We start from the raw sequence: 20430 nt of genomic DNA on the forward strand, positions 1-20430 counted from the left end.
TCGAACACGTTTAAGCTCCAGTTTAAGGTTAAACTGGAGCTTAAACGTGGAAATGGCTCCCTGGTGCATTTCCCATTTCTGGCGTTTAACCTCCAGTTTAAGGTTAAACTGGAGGTTAAACGTGGAAATGCTTCCTGAGTGGAATTCTCATTCTGGCGTTTAACCTCCAGTTTAAGGTTAAACTGGAGGTTAAACTTCAGTTTCAGCATTTCTTAGCCTTCATGATTCTGGCGTTTAAGCTCTAGTTTAGGCTTAAACTGGAACTTAAACTCCACATGTGATATTCAAGCTTCCTTTATTGATTTTGTTGCTTCCTTGCCTAGCCTCTTCTTCCCTGAAATCATCCAAACAATTGCATCAAAGTCTTGCAAAATTTCATGAGAAATCTTCCAGTCATAGCATTCAAGTAATATAACTAAAACTCATGGAATTTGCATCAAAATCATACTGTTTGGATGGTTCATTGCTTTGTTATTCATTTAACCATTCTTGGTTACTTTAAGCTCAAGAAAATGCATAAAACAACTAAAACTAACAGAAAAATGCTAGTGAAACTAGCTTAAGATGCCTTGGCATCAAGCATCATCCAGCTTCTTTGACCAATCCTTTCTAGATGCACCCACAGTCTTTTCCAGGATCCTCTTCAGCTCTCTGTTGGATATCTCAGTTTGCCCACTTGTTTGAGGATGGTAAGGTATGGCTAATTTGTGTTTTACCCCATATCATAGGAGGAGAGCTTCTAATGGTTTGTTACAAAAGTGGCTCCCTCCATCACTGATGAGGGCTCTTGGGACTCCAAACCGGCTAAAGATATTCTTCCTGAGGAAGTTCATGACTACCTTGTTATCATTAGTTGGGGTTGCAATAGCCTCTACCCACTTGGAAACATAATCCACTGCTACCAGGATGTACTTGTTTGCATATGAGGTTGGGAATGGTCCCATGAAATCTATTCCCCACACATCAAACAGTTCCAGTTCCAAGATGAAATTTTGTGGCATGGCGTTTCTTTTGGGCAAGTTTCCAGATCTTTGGCATTCATTGCAGCTTTTTACTAGTTCCTTGGCATCCTTGAAAAGGGTGGGCCAAAAGAATCCGCTTTGTAACACTTTTGCTGCAGTTCTGTCCCTTCCAAAGTGCCCGTCATAACATGAACCGTGGCAATTCCACAGGACTTCTCTTCCTTCTTCTTCCGAAACACATCTTCTAAGGATTCCATCTGAACATTTCTTGAAGAGATATGGCTCGTCCCAGACAAAGTATTTTGCATCATTCATGAGCTTCCTTTTTTGATGCTTATTGATCCCTGGGGGTAATGCCCCAGTTGCCTTGAAATTTGCAATATCTGCAAACCATGGTGCTTTGTGAACTGTCATCAACTGCTCATCAGGGAAGAGCTCGTTCACATTTGTATCATTTCCTCCACCTTGATCATGAGGGATTCTGGATAGGTGATCTGCCACTTTGTTCTCCACTCCTTTCTTGTCTCTGATTTCAATATCAAATTCCTGCAACAGTAAGATCCACCTTATTAGTCTTGGCTTTGATTCTTGCTTGCAAACAAATATTTAAGTGTTGTGTGATCTGTAAAGACAATCACTTTAGCACCAATGAGGTATGATCTAAATTTGTCAAATGCAAAAACTATTGCTATCAACTCCTTTTTAGTAGTGGTATAATTTCTTTGAGTTTCATTAAGGACTTTGCTAGCATAGTATATCACACGAACTAAGTTATCTTTCCTTTGTCCTAACACTGCCCCAACTGCAAAATCAGATGCATCACACATCAATTCAAATGGTAGGTTCCAATCAGGTGGGGAAATGATAGGAGCAGAGGATAACCTCATTTTCAAATGTGCAAATGCTAGCATGCATGTTTCATCAAAGATAAATGGTGTATCAGATACAAGGAGATTGCTTAAGGGCTTGGCTATCTTTGAAAAATCTTTAATGAACCTTCTGTAAAAACCAGCATGCCCTAAAAAACTCCTAATTGCCTTGACATCACTGGGTGGGGATAGTATTTCAATAAGTTCTACTTTAGCTCTATCAACCTCAATGCCTTGGTGAGAGACCTTGTGACCAAGGACTATTCCTCTTGTCACCATGAAGTGGCATTTTTCCCAGTTCAAGACCAAATTGGTCTCTTGGCATCTTTTCAATACCAAGGCGAGGTGATGTAGGCAACTAGGAAAGGAATCTCTGAATACCGAGAAATCATCCATAAAAACTTCAATGAATTTTTCTATCATATCCGAAAAGATAGACAGCATGCAGCGTTGGAAAGTTGCAGGTGCATTACATAGCCCAAATGGCATGCGCCTATAGGCAAACACTCCATACGGACAAGTAAATGAGGTTTTCTCTTGGTCTCTGGGATCAACCACTATTTGATTATATCCTGAATAACCGTCGAGGAAACAATAATATGCGTGCCCTGCAAGTCTTTCCAACATCTGATCCATGAATGGAAGGGGAAAATGGTCTTTTCGTGTAGCCTCATTGAGTTTTCTGTAGTCTATGCACATCCGCCATCCTGTGACGGTCCTTGTAGGTATGAGTTCGTTCTTCTCATTAGTAACTACAGTGATTCCTCCCTTCTTGGGCACAACATGTATGGGGCTAACCTAAGGGCTGTCCGAAATTGGGTATATGACCCCTCCTTGCCAAAGCTTCATAACCTCTTTCTGTACCACTTCCTTCATGATTGGGTTCAGCCTTCTTTGGGATTGAATGGATGGCTTAGCATCATCTTCCAACAGTATTTTATGCATGCATATGGCTGAACTGATTCCCTTCAAGTCAGCAAGGGTCCATCTAATGGCATCCTTATGCTCCCGCAGCACCTTGAGTAGCTCGTCCTCTTGATCTTGACTGAGGGATGAATTTATGATCACTGGGTAGTTTTCATTTTCTCCTAGATATGCATATTTGAGAGTGGGTGGCAGTGCTTTGAGTTCAAGTTTGGGTGCTTCTGACTTGTCGTTCCCTTCCTTTGGTGCATCTGGTATATGTATTTCTGCTGTGGCCACCTCTTCACTTGATTCAGATTCTTCCTCCACCAATTTCTCGTCCTCTTCAGGTTCTTCTTCTTCAAAATTCTCCTGCACTTCATCCTCAAGTGCATCTAACCTCATGCATTCCCCCAATTGTTCTAGTGGGTTACTCATGGCCTTGAACACATTGAATGTCATCTTTTCATTTTGTAATCTCAGGGTGAGGTCATCCTTCTGAACATCAATGACAGCTCCAGCAGTGGCCAAGAATGGCCTTTCCAAGATGATGGAGGTCTTGGCGTCCTCCTACATGTCCAGCACCACAAAATCTGCTGGAAATATGAAATCTCCCACTTTTACCAGCAAATCCTCTACTATCCCGTGAGGGAATTTGAACGATCGGTCTGCCAGTTTGGTGCACGAAATTGTGATGTCCAGGCTCAAACAATCCCTGGCAACGTGAGCAACTTAGTGCGCTGATCTCAATACATAATTGTCACAACTTCGATACAACTAACCAGCAAGTGCACTGGGTCGTCCAAGTAATACCTTACGTGAGTAAGGGTCGAATCCCACGGAGATTGTTGGTATGAAGCAAGCTATGGTCACCTTGTAAATCTCAGTCAGGTAGATATAAAGTAATGAAGATGTTTTTGAATAATAAATAATAGAATAGGGATAGAGATACTTATGTAAATCATTGGTAGAAATTTCAGATAAGCGAATGGAGATGCTTTTCGTTCCTCTGAACCTCTACTTTCCTGCTATCTTCATCCAATCAGTCTTACTCCTTTCCATGGCTGGCTTTATGTGATACATCACCACTGTCAACGGCTACTTTCGGTCATCTCACGGGAAAATGATCCAATGCCCTGTCACGGCACGGCTAATCGTCTGGAGGCATCACCCTTGCCAATGGCTTCATCTTATCCTCTCAGTGAATAATATGCTCACGCACCCTGTCACGGCACGGCTATTCATCTGTCGGTTCTCAATCATGCTGGAATAGGATTTACTATCCTTTTGCGTGTGTCACTAACGCCCTGCAATCGCGAGTTAGGAGCTCGTCACAGTCATTCAATCATTGAATCCTACTCGGAATACCACAGACAAGGTTTAGACTTTCCGGATTCTCTTGAATGCCGCCATCATTCTAGCTTACGCCATGAAGATTCTGGTTAGGAGATCTAAGAGATACTCATTCTAGCTTATTTCATGTAGAACAGAAGTGTTTGTCAGGCACGCGTTCATAAGGGAGAAGGATGATGAGCGTCACACATAATCATCACCTTTATCACGTTCTTTGGTGCGAATGGATATCTTAGAAGTGAAATAAGATGAATTGAATAGAAAACAGAAGTACTTTGCATTAATCTTTGAGGAACAGCAGAGCTCCACACCTTAATCTATGGAGTGCAGAAACTCTACCGTTGAAAATACATAAGTGAAAGGTCCAGGCATGGCCGAGATGGCCAGCCCCCTTGATCTAAGAACAATGCGTTCAAAGATGATCCTAAGATCCTAAGATGATCAAAAGATGCCTAATACAATAGTAAAAGGTCCTATTTATAATAAACTAGCTACTAGGGTTTACATGAGTAAGTAATTGATGCATAAATCCACTTCCGGGGCCCACTTGGTGTGTGTTTGGGCTGAGCCTGAGTGTTGCACGTGCAGAGGCCATTTGTAGAGTTGAACGCCAGTTTTTGTGCCAGTTTGGGCGTTCAACTCTGGTTTTGGATCCTTTTCTGGCGCTGGACGCCAGATTTGGGCAGAAGGCTGGCGTTGAACGCTAGTTTACGTCGTCAATGCTTGGCCAAAGTATGGACTATTATATATTGCTGGAAATCCCTGGATGTCCACTTTCCAACGCAATTGGAAGCGCGCCATTTCGAGTTCTGTAGCTCCAGAAAATCCACTTTGAGTGGAGGGAGGTTAGAATCCAACAGCATCAGCAGTCCTTCTTCAACCTCTGAATCTGATTTCTGCTCAAGTCCCTCAATTTCAGCCAGAAAATACCTGAAATCACAGAAAAACACACAAACTCATAGTAAAGTCCAGAAATGTGAATTTAACACAAAATCTATTAAAAACATCCCTAAAAGTAACTAGATCCTACTAAAAACATACTAAAAACATTGTCAAAAAGCGTATAAATTATCCGCTCATCACAACACCAAACTTAAATTGTTGCTTGTCCCCAAGCAACTGAAAATCAAATAGGATAAAAAGAAGAGAATATACTATAAATTCCAAACTATCAATGAAACATAGCTGCAATCATATGAGCGGGACTTATAGCTTTTTGCCTCTTGAATAGTTTTGGCATCTCACTTTATCCATTGAGGTTCAGAATGATTGGCATCTATAGGAACTTCAGATTTCGAATAGTGTTATTGACTCTCCTAGTTCAGTATGATGATTCTTGAACACAGCTTCTTTATGAGTCTTGGCCGTGGCCCTAAGCACTTTGTTTTCCAGTATTACCACCGGATACATAAATGCCACAGACACATAATTGGGTGAACCTTTTCAGATTGTGACTCAGCTTTGCTAAAGTCCCCAATTAGAGGTGTCCAGGGTTCTTAAGCACACTCTTCTTTTGCTTTGGACCTTGACTTTAACCGCTCAGTCTCAAGTTTTCACTTGACACCTACACGCCACAAGCACATGGATAGGGACAGCTTGGTTTAGCCGCTTAGACCAGGATTTTATTCCTTTAGGCCCTCCTATCCACTGATGCTCAAAGCCTTGGGATCCCTTTTTTATTTGCCCTTGCCTTTTGGTTTTAAGGGTTATTGGCTTTTTCTGCTTGCTTTTTCTTTTTCTTTATTATTATTTTTTTTTCTATTTTTTTTTCGCCCCCCCCTTTTTTTTTTCTGCAAGCTTTGTTCTTTGCTGCTTTTTCTTGCTTCAAAAATCGTTTTTATGATTTTTCAGATTATCAAATAACATGTCTCCTAGTCATCATTCTTTCAAGAGCCAACATATTTAACATTCTTAAACAACAACTTCAAAAGACATATGCACTGTTCAAGCATACATTCAGAAAACAAGAAGCATTGTCACCACATCAATATAATTAAGCTAAGTTCAAGGATAAATTTGAAACTCATGTACTTCTTGTTCTTTTGAATTAAAACATTTTTCATTTAAGAGAGGTGATGGATTCATAGGACATTCATAACTTTAAGACAAAGTTACTAACTACTAATGATCATGTAATGAAGACACAAACATAGATAAGCACATAACATAGAAACGAAAAACAGAAGAAACAAGAACAAGGAATGAATCCACCTTAGTGATGGTGGCGTTTCCTTCTTGAAGAACCAATTATGTCCTTGAGCTCTTCTATGTCTCTTCCTTGTCTTTGTTGCTCCTCCCTCATTGCTTTTTGATCTTCTCTTATCTCATGAAGCATGATGGAGTGCTCTTGATGTTCCACCCTTAGTTGTCCCATATTGGAACTCAATTCTCCTAGGGAGGTGTTGATTTGCTTCCAATAATTTTGTGGAGGAAAGTGCATTTGAGGCATTTCCGGGATCTCATGGTGATGAGCTTCATACGCCTCTTGAGCTCCATGAGTGGGCTCTCTTGCTTGCTCCATATTTTTCTTAGTGATGGGCTATTCCTCTTTAATGAGGATATCTCCCTCTATGTCAATCCCAGCTGAATTGTATAGGTGGCAAATAAGGTGAGGAAAGGCTAACCTTGCCATGGTGGAGGACTTGTCAGCCACCTTGTAGAGTTCTTGAGGTATAATCTCATGAACTTCCACCTCTTCTCCAATCATGATGCTATGGATCATGATGGCCCGGTCTATAGTAACTTCAGACCGGTTGCTAGTGGGAATGATTGAGCATTGAATAAACTCCAACCATCCTCTAGCTATAGGCTTGAGGTCCAATCTTCTTAGTTGAACCGGCTTGCCTTTGGAGTCAATCTTCCATTGAGCTCCTTCTACACATATGTCCATAAGGACTTGGTCCAACCTTTGATCAAAGTTGACTCTCCTTGTGTAGGGGCGTGCTTTCTCTTCCATGTATGGCAAATTGAACGCCAACCTCACATTTTTCGGACTAAAATCTAAGTATTTCCCCCGAACCATTGTAACATAGTTCTTTGGATCCGGGTTCTTACTTTGATCATGGTTCTTGGTGATCCATGCATTGGCATAGAACTCTTGAACCATTAGGATGCCGACTTGTTGGATGGGATTTGTTAGAACTTCCCAACCTCTTCTTTGAATTTCATGTCGGATCTCCGGATACATATTTCTTTTGAGTTTGAAAGGGACCTCAGGGATCACCTTCTTCTTGGCCACAACATCATAGAAGTGGTCTTGATGGGCTTTGGAGATGAACCTTTCCATCTCCCATGACTCGGATGTGGAAGCTTTTATCTTCCCTTTCCCTCTTCTAAAGGATTCTCCGGTCTTGGGTGCCATCAATGGTAATGGAAAAACAAAAAGCTTATGCTTTTACCACACCAAACTTAGAATATTGCTCGCCCTCGAGCAATAAACAAAAGAATAGAAGAAGAAGAAGAAGAAATATGGAGAGGGAGAGGGAGATGTGGTTTCGGCCAAGAGGAGTGTAGAGGGGTGTGTTGTGTGAATTTGATGAAGAATGGAGGTCTTTATATAGGGAAGGGAGGGCGGTTAAGGTTCGGCCATATGGGTGGGTTTGGGTGGGAAATTGGTTTTGAATTTTGAAGGTAGGTGGAGTTTATGAGGTAGGTTTATGGAGAAGAGTGGGTGGATGTGAGTGGTGAAGAGGTGATGGGGAAGAGAGTTTGAGGTGATTGGTGAAGGGTTTTTGGGTAAGAGTGTTTATGGGGTTATGTGAAAGAGAGTGGTGAGAAGAAGTGAGTGGAGGTAGGTGGGGATCCTGTGGGGTCCACAGATCCTGAGTGGGTCCTGTGGGGTCCACAGATCCTGAATGGATCCTGTGGGGTCCACAGATCCTGAGGTGTTCAAGGATTTACATCCCTGCACCCATTAGGCATGTAAAAATGCCTTTGTATTCAAATCTGGGCGTTCAGCGCCAGGTTGGTGGCCATTTTGGGCGTTCAACGCCCATCTGTGTGCCATTTCTGGCGTTGAACGCCAGAACCATGCTTGTTCTGGCGTTCAGCGCCCAGAAGCTGCCCATTTTGGGCGTTCAGCGCCAGAACCATGCTCTGTTCAGGCGCTGAACGCCAGACAGATGCTCCTCCAGGGTGTAATTTTTCTTCTGCTGTTTTTGATTCCGTTTTCAATTTTTATATTTATTTTGTGACTCCACATGATCATGAACCTAAGAAAACATGAAAAACAATAAAGATAAGAATTAGATAAACATTGGGTTGCCTCCCAACAAGCGCTTCTTTAATGTCAATAGCTTGACAGTGGGCTCTCATGGAGCCTCACAGATGTGCAGAGCTTTGTTGAGACTCTCCAACACCAAACTTAGAGTTTGGATATGGGAGTTCAACACCAAACTTAGAGTTTGGTTGTGGCCTCCCAACACCAAACTTAGAGTTTGACTGTGGGGGCTCGGGTTGACTCTGCTTGGAGAGAAGCTTTTTCTGCTTCCTCTCCATGGTTGCAGAGGGAGATCCTTGAGTTTTAAACACAAGGGACTTCTCATTCCATTGAAGGAATATTTCACCTCTGTCAGCATCAATCACAGCTCTTGCTGTGGCCAGGAAAGGTCTTCCTAGGATGATGGATTCATCCTCTTCCTTTCCAGTATCCAGGACTATGAAATCAGCAGGGATGTAAAGGCCTTCAACCTTTACTAACACGTCCTCTACTTGTCCATATGCCTGTTTTCTTGAGCTGTCTACCATCTCTAATGAGATTTTAGCAGCTTGCACCCCATAGATTCCCAGTTTCTCTATTACAGAGAGGGGCATGAGGTTTATTCCTGAACCAAGGTCACACAGAGCCTTAAAGATCATGGTGCCTATGGTGCAGGGTATTATGAACTTTCCAGGATCCTGTCTCTTCTGAGGCAATGTCAGTTGATCCAGATCACTTAGTTCATTGATGAACAAGGGAGGTTCAACTTCCCAAGTATCAATGCCAAATAATTTGGCATTCAGCTTCATGATTGCACCAAGAAACTTGGCAGTTTGCTCTTCAGTAACATCCTCATTCTCTTCAGAAGAGGAATACTCATCAGAGCTCATGAAGGGCATAAGGAGGTTCAATGGAATCTCTATGGTCGCTAGATGAGCCTCAGAGTCCTTTGGTTCCTCAGAGGGAAGCTCCTTATTGACCACTGGACGTCCCAGGAGGTCTTCCTCCTTGGGATTCACGTCCTCTCCTCTCCCCACAGGTTCGGCCATGGCGCTTATGTCAATGGCCTTGCACTCTCCTTTTGGATTCTCTTCTGTATTGCTTGGGAGAGTACTAGGAGGGATTTCAGTGATCCTTTTACTCAGCTGGCCCACTTGTGCTTCCAGATTTCTAATGGAAGATCTTGTTTCATTCATGAAACTTACAGTGGCCTTAGATAGATCAGAGACTGGATTTGCTAAATTAGAAGCATTTTGTTCAGAGTTCTCTGTCTGTTGCTGAGTTGATGATGGAAAAGGCTTGCTATTGCTAAACCTGTTTCTTCCACCATTATTAAAGCCTTGTTGGGGCTTTTGATCCTTCCATGAGAAATTTGGATGATTTCTCCATGTTGAGTTATAGGTGTTTCCATAAGGTTCACCTAAGTAATTCACCTCTGCTATTGCAGGGTTCTCAGGATCATAGGCTTCTTCTTCAGAAGATGCCTCTTGAGTACTGTTGGATGCAGCTTGCATTCCATGCAGACTCTGAGAGATCATATTGACTTGCTGAGTCAATATTTTATTCTGAGCCAATATGGCATTCAGAGTATCAACTTCAAGAACTCCCTTCTTCATAGGCGTCCCATTATTCACAGGATTTTTTTCAGAAGTGTACATGAACTGGTTATTAGCAACCATGTCAATGAGTTCTTGAGCTTCTGCAGGCGTTTTCTTTAGGTGAATGGATCCACCTGCAGAAGTGTCCAGTGACATCTTTGATAGCTCAGATAAACCATCATAGAATATATCCAGGATGGTCCATTCTGAAAGCATGTCAGAAGGACACTTTTTGGTCAACTATTTGTATCTTTCCCAAGCTTCATAGAGGGATTCACCTTCTTTCTGTCTGAAGGTTTGAACATCAGCTCTAAGCTTGCTCAGCTTTTGAGGAGGAAAGTACTTGGCTAAGAAAGCCGTGACCAGCTTATCCCAAGAGTTCAGGCTGTCTTTGGGTTGAGAATCCAACCATAATCTAGCTCTGTCTCTTACAGCAAAAGGGAAAAGCATGAGCCTGTAGACTTCAGGATCTACTCCATTAGTCTTAACAGTATCACATATCTGCAAGAATTCAGTTAAGAACTGAAAAGGATCTTCAGATGGAAGTCCATGAAACTTGCAGTTCTGCTGCATCAGAGAAACTAACTGAGGTTTCAGCTCAAAGTTGTTTGCTCCAATGGCAGGAATGGAGATGCTTCTTCCATGTAAATTGGAATTAGGTGCAGTGAAGTCACCAAGCATTCTCCTTGCATTGTTGTTGGGTTCGGCTGCCATCTCCTTTACTTGTTCGAAATTTTCAATCAAGTTGTCTCTGGATTATTGTAATTTAGCTTCTCTTAATTTTTTTTTCAGAGTCCTTTCAGGTTCTGGATCAGCTTCAACAAGAATGCCTTTTTCTCTGTCCCTGCTCATAAGAAAGAGGAGAGAAAAAGAAAAGAAGAGGAATCCTCTATGTCACAGTAAAGAGGATCCTTATTGTTAGTAGAAGAAAAGAAGAAGAAATTCGAACACAGATAGAGGAGGGGGTTCGAATTTGGTGATGATGTGAGGAAGAGATGTTAGTAGATGAATAAATAAATAGAATAAGATGAGAGAGAAGGAGGGAATTTTCAAAAATTATTTTTGAAAAGGAGTTAGTGATTTTTGAAAATGGTTTTTGAAAAATGTTTAGTATTTTTTTCGAAATTTTTTTTGAAATCAAAAATAAAAATAAAAACAATTAGTTAATTAAAAAAGAAATTTTGAAAAAGAGGGAAGATATTTTCGAAAATTAGAGAGAGAGAGTTAGTTAGGTAGTTTTGAAAAAGTTAAGAAACAATCAAAAAGTTAGTTAGTTAGTTGAAACAAATTTTGAAAAGATAAGAAGTTAGGAAGTTAGAAAAGATATTTTGAAAAGATATTTTTGAAAAAGATAAGATAAGAAGATATTTTAGAAACTAATTTTGAAAAAGATTTGATTTTTAAAATCTCAATTAATGACTTGATTCACAAGAAATCACAAGATATGATTATAGAATTTAAAGTTTGAATCTTTCTTAACAAGCAAGTAACAAACTTCAAATTTTTTGAATCAAAACATTAATTGATTATGTTATTTTCGAAAATTTGATATAAAAATAAGAAAAAGATTTTTGAAAAATACTTTTTTTTTTTGAAATTTTCGAAAATAACCAAAAAATTTTGAAAAAGATTTGATTTTTGAAAAAGATTTTGAAAAAGATAAGATTTTCAAATTGAAAATTTGATTTGACTTATGAGAAACAATTTGATTTTTAAAAATTTTTGAAAAAGTCAACTCAATTTTCGAATTTGATGAGAGAAAAAGGAAAAGATATCTTTTTGATTTTTGAATTTTTATGATGCAAGAGAAAAACACTAAAAAGATGCAATGCATGAAATTTTTAGATCAAAACATGTGATGCATGCAAGAATGCTATGAACGTCAAGATGAACACCAAGAACACTTTGAATGCCAAGATGAACATCATAGACACAATTTTGAAAAACCTTTAATGCAAAGAAAACATGCAAGACACCAAACTTAGAATTCTTTAATGCTTACGCACTAAGAATTCAAGAATGCATATGATAAACATGAAAAGACACAAAACAAAAAATCATCAAGATCAAACAAGAAGACTTACCAAGAACATCTTGAAGATCATGAAGAACACTCGAAAAATGCAAGATGCATATGCAATTGACACCAAACTTATGATATGACTCAAGACTCAAACAAGAAACATGAAATATTTTTTATTTTTATGATTTTCTAATTTTTTTGGATTTTTTTTCGAAGAATTAATTGAAAAAAAGGAAAATAAGGATTCCAAAATTTTTAATATGAATTCCAGGAATCTTGCATTCTTAGTCTAAAGCTTCAGTCTAGGAATTAGACATGGCTCACTAGCCAGCCAAGCTTTCAAAGAAAGCTCCAGTCCAAAACACTAGACATGGCCAATGGCCAGCCAAGCTTCAGCATTTTAACATCAGAGTATATTGATCTTGATAACAAATTGCTGCTCATCATTTATCAAGTATGTAACTTACCTCTGATGGTTTGGAAGCCTCAGTCCAAAAGAATTTAGACATGGCTTTACAGCCAGCCAGGCTTCACATGCTTCATGAAACACTAGAATTCATTCTTAAAAATCTTGAATAAAATTTTTGAAAACATTTTTATAATTTTTTTTTTCGAAAACAGATGAGAAAATTTTAGAAATATTTTTGAAAAATTTTTGAAAATAAAATAAAAAGAAAATTACCTAATCTGAGCAACAAGATGAACCGTCAGTTGTCCAAACTCAAACAATCCCCGGCAACGGCGCCAAAAACTTGGTGCATGAAATTGTGATGTCCAGGCTCAAACAATCCCTGGCAACGTGAGCAACTTGGTGCGCTGATCTCAATACATAATTGTCACAACTTCGATACAACTAACCAGCAAGTGCACTGGGTCGTCCAAGTAATACCTTACGTGAGTAAGGGTCGAATCCCACGGAGATTGTTGGTATGAAGCAAGCTATGGTCACCTTGTAAATCTCAGTCAGGCAGATATAAAGTAATGAAGATGTTTTCGAATAATAAATAATAGAATAGGGATAGAGATACTTATGTAAATCATTGGTAGAAATTTCAGATAAGCGAATGGAGATGCTTTTCGTTCCTCTGAACCTCTGCTTTCCTGCTATCTTCATCCAATCAGTCTTACTCCTTTCCATGGCTGGCTTTATGTGATACATCACCACTGTCAACGGTTACTTTTGGTCATCTCACGGGAAAATGATCCAATGCCCTGTCACGGCACGGCTAATCGTCTGGAGGCATCACCCTTGCCAATGGCTTCATCTTATCCTCTCAGTGAATAATATGCTCACGCACCCTGTCACGGCACGGCTATTCATCTGTCGGTTCTCGATCATGCTGGAATAGGATTTACTATCCTTTTGCGTCTGTCACTAATGCCCTGCAATCGCGAGTTAGGAGCTCGTCACAGTCATTCAATCATTGAATCCTACTCGGAATACCACAGACAAGGTTTAGACTTTCCGGATTCTCTTGAATGCCGCCATCATTCTAGCTTACGCCACGAAGATTCTGGTTAGGAGATCTAAGAGATACTCATTCTAGCTTATTTCATGTAGAACAGAAGTGTTTGTCAGGCACGCGTTCATAAGGGAGAAGGATGATGAGCGTCACACATAATCATCACCTTCATCACGTTCTTTGGTGCGAATGGATATCTTAGAAGTGAAATAAGATGAATTGAATAGAAAACAGAAGTACTTTGCATTAATCTTTGAGGAACAGCAGAGCTCCACACCTTAATCTATGGAGTGCAGAAACTCTACCGTTGAAAATACATAAGTGAAAGGTCCAGGCATGGCCAAGATGGCCAGCCCCCTTGATCTAAGAACAATGCGTTCAAAGATGATCCTAAGATCCTAAGATGATCAAAAGATGCCTAATACAATAGTAAAAGGTCCTATTTATAATAAACTAGCTACTAGGGTTTATATGAGTAAGTAATTGATGCATAAATCCACTTTCGGGGCCCACTTGGTGTGTGTTTGGGCTGAGCCTAAGTGTTGCACGTGCAGAGGCCATTTGTGGAGTTGAACGCCAGTTTCTGTGCCAGTTTGGGCGTTCAACTCTGGTTTTGGATCCTTTTCTGGCGCTGGACGCCAGATTTGGGCAGAAGGCTGGCGTTGAACTCCAGTTTACGTCGTCAATTCTTGGCCAAAGTATGAACTATTATATATTTCTGGGAAGCCCTGGATGTCTACTTTCCAACGCAATTGGAAGCGCGCCATTTCGAGTTCTGTAGCTCCAGAAAATCCACTTTGAGTGCAGGGAGGTCAGAATCCAACAGCATCAGCAGTCCTTCTTCAACCTCTGAATCTGATTTTTGCTCAAGTCCCTCAATTTCAGCCAGAAAATACCTGAAATTACAGAAAAACACACAAACTCATAGTAAAGTCCAGAAATGTGAATTTAACATAAAAACTAATGAAAACATCCCTAAAAGTAACTAGATCCTACTAAAAACATACTAAAAACAATGTCAAAAAGCGTATAAATTATCCGCTCATCACAGTTGTAGGGCCATTTTTGTTGGTTTAGCCTCCTCAATTTTCATCTTTCTCATCATAGCTACTGACATCAAATTAATGCTGGCCCCTAAGTCACAAAGAGCCTTCTCTACTGTGATTTCTCCTATAATACAAGGGATCTGAAAACTCCCAGGATCCTTTAGTTTCTGGGGTAGTTTATGCTGAATGATAGCACTACACTCTTCGGTTAGTATCACAGTCTCATTGTTCTTCCAGCTTCTCTGCTTAGTCATTAGCTCCTTCAAAAACTTGGCATAGAGTGGCATTTGTTCTATGGCTTCAGCAAAGGGTATGTTGATTTGTAGTTTCTTGAAGATTTCCAAAAATCTCAAGAACTGGTTGTCATCTTCCTTTTTCTTCAATAGCTGGGGATATAGAGCTCTTGAGATGTTCAGTTGTGGCATCCCTTTTTCTTTCTACGGACTTGGCGTGGAAGGTTGAACTCCATCTTGCTCTTCTCCCTTTTCCTTTGAGCCTTCTTCTTGTGGTTTTTGGGACAGTTCCTTCAGTTTCTTCCCACTCCTAAGTGTGATAGCTTGACACTCCTCCCTTTTGCTTGAATTGGCATCATAGCAAAGGTTGTGCTTAGGAAGCTGCTTAAATAGATAGCTAATTTGTGTCTCCAGTTTCTTGATGGCAGCATTTTGATTCTGCATGTTTGACTGCACTTCCTCTCTGAATGCTTTACTGTTTCGAATGTCTTTGCATACTCCTTCAATTAAGGTTTCGATCTTAGAGAGCTTGTCATCAATTGATGGGTGATTCGGAGCAGATGTTCTGTTTTGGTTTTGATAGGCGTGTGGAGAAGTATTGTTGTGGGGGTTGTAACGTCTCTGGTCTTGGTTTTGATCTTGCTCACTTCCCCACCCAAAGTTTGGGTGGTTTCTCCATCCAGGGTTGTAGGTCTTGGAGTATGGATCATAGTTTTTCCTTGGTGAATTCCCAATGTAGTTGGCTTGCTCCTGACTACCATCTGCTTTTTCATTCACTCCTTCTTGGGTTGTTGATGAAGTGGAGATTGCTGCTACTTGGTTCATCTCCATCTTCTTGGTGAGGTCAACCAGCTGCTGAGTAATGAGCTTGTTTTGGGCCAACAGAGCATCTATATTGTTTAGCTCCATTACTCCTCTTGTGTTCCCTCTTTCGGAAGCATAGAAGTAGTCATTCTCTGCTACTATTTCAATAACATATATGGCTTCCTCAATAGTCTTCTTCTTGTTCAAAGATCCTCCGGATGAATGGTCTACGGCCTTCTTTGACTCATAAGAGAGCCCTTCATAGAAAATGTGCAGCTGCACCCATTCGTTGAACATATCTGGTGGGCACCTCCTTGTTAGGTCTTTAAACCTCTCCCATGCTTCATATAGAGTCTCACCATCTTGTTGCCTGAAAGTTTGGACCTCAGCTCTCAGCCTATTGATTCGTTGAGGAGGGTAAAATCTTGCTAAGAATTTGTTCACCACGTCTTCCCAAGTTGTCAAGCTTTCCCTTGGGAAAGATTCCAGCCACTTGGCTGCTTTGTCCCTAAGTGAGAATGGAAATAAGAGCAGTCTATAGGCATCATGATGAACACCATTAGATTCACTATGTCACATATTCTCAGGAAGGTGGTTAAATGTTGATTGGGGTCTTCTTGAACATCTCCTCCAAACGAACAGTTGTTCTAAACAAGGGTGATGAGCTGTGGTTTAAGTTCAAAGTTGTTGGCATGAATTGTTGGCTTTTGGATGCTACTTCCACAATTGCCTGGGTTTGGATTGATGTAAGAGCCCAAAACTCTTCTATCCTCCCTAGCATGATTTGCTCTACCTCCTTCCCCATGGTTGTGATCCTCTTCTTCATGATGGTTTTCCATGTTGTCTTCCATGTTTGTTTCAAAGAATTCCTCTTTTTCCTCAGCACCAACCACTTTCTTTCCTCTTGCCTCCCTCCTTGATCTAAGGAAGGTCCTCTCAGGTTTAGAATCGAAGGAAGTTGAACCCCCGCTTCTTCTCCCTATCATACAACCATCAAGTGTAAGCAAGAAAAGATAGGTGCAGAAAGTATTTGTGTTAGAATTACTGTTAGTTGTGGGTGATGCAATATATCAAACAGTTAGTGGGTTAGCAAACAGAATTGAAAATAACAAAGAAAAACAAAAAAAATAAAGGGGGAAGGGAAGAAGTTTAACTAAAACAGAAAGTAAATCACTCAAACAGAAAACAAAATTCACAGAATAAAAATGCTCAATCTAGCGATCTTCCAATTTAATCATTGTTGATGCACAATCAATCCCCGGCAACGGCGCCATAAACTTGATGCACGGAAAACTTGTCTCGCAACAAATCTCCCTTCGGCAAGTGTACCGAATTTGTCGTCAAGTAAAAACTCACAATAGTGTGAGGTCGAATCCCACAGGGATTGATTGATCAAGCAACTTTAATTAGAAGAATGTTCTAGTTGAGTGAATCCAGAATTTGGGTTGAGAGTTGCAGAAAATAAAATGGCGGGAATGTAAATAACAGAAAAGTAAATGCTAGAATTAAAGGACTAGAAGTAAATGACTGAAAATAAATTGTAGAATTGTAAATGGGAATGGGGGATTTGCTCATAAAAGTAAATGGCAGAAATTAAAGAGAATGGGTAAGATCAGAAATGGAGAGTTCATTAGGCTTAGGAGATGTTGCAATTTTCCGGATCAAGTTCATTTTCATCTCTTCCTCAATCAATGCACTCATTGATCTCCTTGGCAATCTTAATTGATTGAATTACAATTTCTTGCAATTCAATCTCTCAAATCTTGATCAATAGCCAATTCCTTGGTCAATTGCTCATGAGAAGAGATAAAGTATGGTCACTGATTATACCACATGCATTTCCCAAATCAAGTATTGAGAGGGTTATAGTCACATACCCATCCAAACCCAATTTGGTCCAGCATGAGAAAGCATTTCTAGCTTGATCTCTTCATTCCTCTTTCAAGGTTCAGAAGAGATCCAAGTTTGAATAGCTTCTTTTCTAAGATAACTACTCAATTGGATAAAGATCGAAAGCTTTCAAGTAAAATCAAGAGAAAAGATAGAAGAAGAATAATGAAAATTAGTATTGCTCCATCAAATTACAACAGAGCTCCCTAACCCAATGAAAGGGGTTTAGTTGTTCATAGCTCTCGAAAATGAAAACAGAGATGGAGAATACATCAAAAAACTAGAAATAGCAGAGAAGGTAAAATACAGAGAGTAGTTCCCTTTTTCTAACTTCCAGAACTCCTCAACAATTCAAAGCTACTCCTATATATACTACTTCTCTCAGCTTCTAGTTGGCTCTTCAAGTCTTGGGCCTTTGGATCTTGAGTTTGGAGCAGTTCTCTTCTTCATTTGGGCTTGGCTTTACCTGCAGAGAGAAAATGTGAAGTGGGCAGAAACTTTAGCTCAGGACGTTAGGGGTGTTAACGTTTAGTGAAAATATAAGTTTGAGAACGTTAGTGACAATCAACTTTCTCACTAACGTTACTAAGTAAAAGCCACGTTAACTTCAACGTTAGTGGCATAAACGTTGCCACTAACGTTGCCTCTAAGTCCTTCGCACACGTTATTGAGACTTAACATTTCCAATAACTTTGAAAAGCCCCTTTTGTTCCCACGTTAGAGCCCACGTTAACTTAGTTAATGTGGCTCTTTAACGTGGGCTTGCCATCCTTCGAGAACGTTAGTGACACTCAACATTGTCACTAACGTTCCAAGGTGCCCCTATGCCTCACGTTAGAGTCCACATTAACTAGGTTAACGTGGCTTCTAACATGGCCATGCTTAGCCATCCCCAACGTTAGTGACAATGTTGAGTGTCACTAACGTTGGCCATTCTTTCACTCATCAACGTTAGCTTCCACGTTAACTTAGTTAACGTGGAAGTTAACGTGGCTCCTTGGGGGGTTGTGTGGTTGCTTCCAACGTTAGTGACAATGTTGGGTGTCACTAACGTTGTTGACCATGCTTGCTTCTTACGTTAGCTCCCACGTTAACCAAGTTAACATGGGAGTTAACGTGTTATGTTTCTCCTTAAGCCAACGTTAGTGACAATGTTGAATGTCACTAACGTTGGCATTTCTCCCCCTTTCTAACGTTAGAGGCCACGTTAACTAAGTTAACGTGGACTCTAACGTGGCCACTTATGAGCATTTGCCAACGTTAGTGACAATGTTAAGTGTCACTAACGTTGGCTCAACTTCCCTTCTCCACGTTAGAGTTCACGTTAACTTAGTTAACGTGACTCTTAACGTGGTCAATGATGGCTTTAAGAGCGTTATTGGCAATCACTTTTCTCATTAACTTTGCAAGTTACCTCCCATTCCTTGCTTCCTTTGGTCCTGAAATCAAGCAATAGAGCGCATCAAAGTTCTAGTCCAAGTCATGGGCAATGCAACATACAATTTGTCACTAAACTTATGCAAAATCCTCATGAAATAATGTAAAATGCACAATGTATTCTTGAATCAAGGAGTAAGTGAATATCTACCCAAAACTAGCTTATTTCCTAAAGAAATGCATGAAACTAACCTAAAAACAGTAAAGAAAAGGTTAGTGAAACTGGCCAAGATGCCCTGGCATCATCAGGTAAAGGATCAAGCTCGGGTGGTAACACAGGAACACCCCACTCATCAAGGACAAAGGGTGCAGGAGGTGCCTCATGGATATGCTGGGCAGGTATAGGCTCATCAGGTAGAGGAGGTTCAGGTGGAGGAGGATAGTCAGGTGGAGGTGGCATCTGCTCCTCAGGATGAGGTATCCCAGGTCCGCCGGGGTGTAACCAAGATAAAGGAAAGTCATAGGGTGCATCAGGATTAAAGTATGCTGTCCTAATAGGGTACTGGAAAGATCTACCACGAACTACATAATTACGGATACGAGGTACCGCACAGTAGATGTAATACTCGCCACGCACCGGGTCCTCGTGGATGTACGGTGGATCAATCTCGTAGAATAGGACTCCCGTGTCCATCTGTAGAGGTGTAAGGGGTAAGAACTGGGGAGTTCTTAGTAAGGTCGGGGTTTACAGTTAAGTTCGTTTATAATGTCCGTGGTCATAGAAGTATAAATAAATATAGAGTAATATGTACATAACAGCAACATAAACTAACACATGAACAAGAGAGAAAATAGGAAGTAAATGCACATTCACACATTAATATGCAATCACACAGTTATGCTCAAACAAACAAGGAATAGAACAAGAACACAAGAAGATAAGCAATAAATAATGCACAAACAAGTATGATGCATGTCTGTCCCTACTGCAGGTAATGAGCTTATTTGTCGGTTTCGACCCGCACCCGACGCAATCCGACCCTCCAAGTCAGATAAGTCCTTCCCAGAACTTAATCCCAGATTAAGTACCGCATACCCTCTACCAAGTGCTCTCGACTTGCAGGGCTGGTATTTGCTCAGGTCTCAATATACCGCAGGTATGAAAGTCAGGCCTCTACCAAGCATTCAGCTTGCAGGGCTGGTACTACTCTACCGCAGCCTGTCTGGGAAGCAACATCACAATACGGGCGTCCCCGCACAACATTCACAAGCATTGCCCGAAGGCTCATAATTCACATATAACCATACTTTCCATCATTTAGCAATCATCATAAATCAAGCATTACAACATCACAGAAAGCTCATTTTACAATTTTCTATTTACTCTGTAAGGTCAGGTACACAGCTATATCACTTTTAACTCCTTTTCTTTTTAACTTAAACACAGGTTTCAAAATCTTGTTTCTTTACCTCATATACCTCTATATCTTCTCTTATACCTCTTCTTAGGTGTTTAGTAAAGGAAATTAGAGAATTCTGGACTCAAATCTGCCTTCTTGAGGCTTTCAGGGAAAACTATCTTTTTATCAATATTTTATTATTATTAATAAAATAATAATATTATTAAAATAATATTATTAATAAAATAATATATTAATATTTTATTATTAAAATAATAATATTTTATTTAACTTTCAAAAATTGCATTTTG

At 40.1% G+C, this 20430-nt stretch overlaps 2 non-coding genes across 2 annotated transcripts; both read left to right on the top strand.

Annotated features, from left to right (window-relative positions):
• The first annotated feature begins 10093 nt into the window (after nucleotides 1-10093).
• LOC148571249 (small nucleolar RNA R71) lies at nucleotides 10094-10201 on the top strand. The gene has a single exon (XR_015907914.1). It is a non-coding gene; the product is annotated as a small nucleolar RNA R71 (small nucleolar RNA).
• A 5543-nt stretch (nucleotides 10202-15744) lies between these two features.
• On the top strand, nucleotides 15745-15851 carry LOC148571250 (small nucleolar RNA R71). The gene has a single exon (XR_015908663.1). It is a non-coding gene; the product is annotated as a small nucleolar RNA R71 (small nucleolar RNA).
• Nucleotides 15852-20430: the final 4579 nt, after the last annotated feature.

Source organism: Arachis ipaensis, chromosome B3 (genome assembly GCF_059453495.1).
Source record: "Arachis ipaensis isolate K30076 ecotype BB chromosome B3, ASM5945349v1, whole genome shotgun sequence".
NCBI classification, from domain to species: domain Eukaryota; kingdom Viridiplantae; phylum Streptophyta; class Magnoliopsida; order Fabales; family Fabaceae; genus Arachis; species Arachis ipaensis.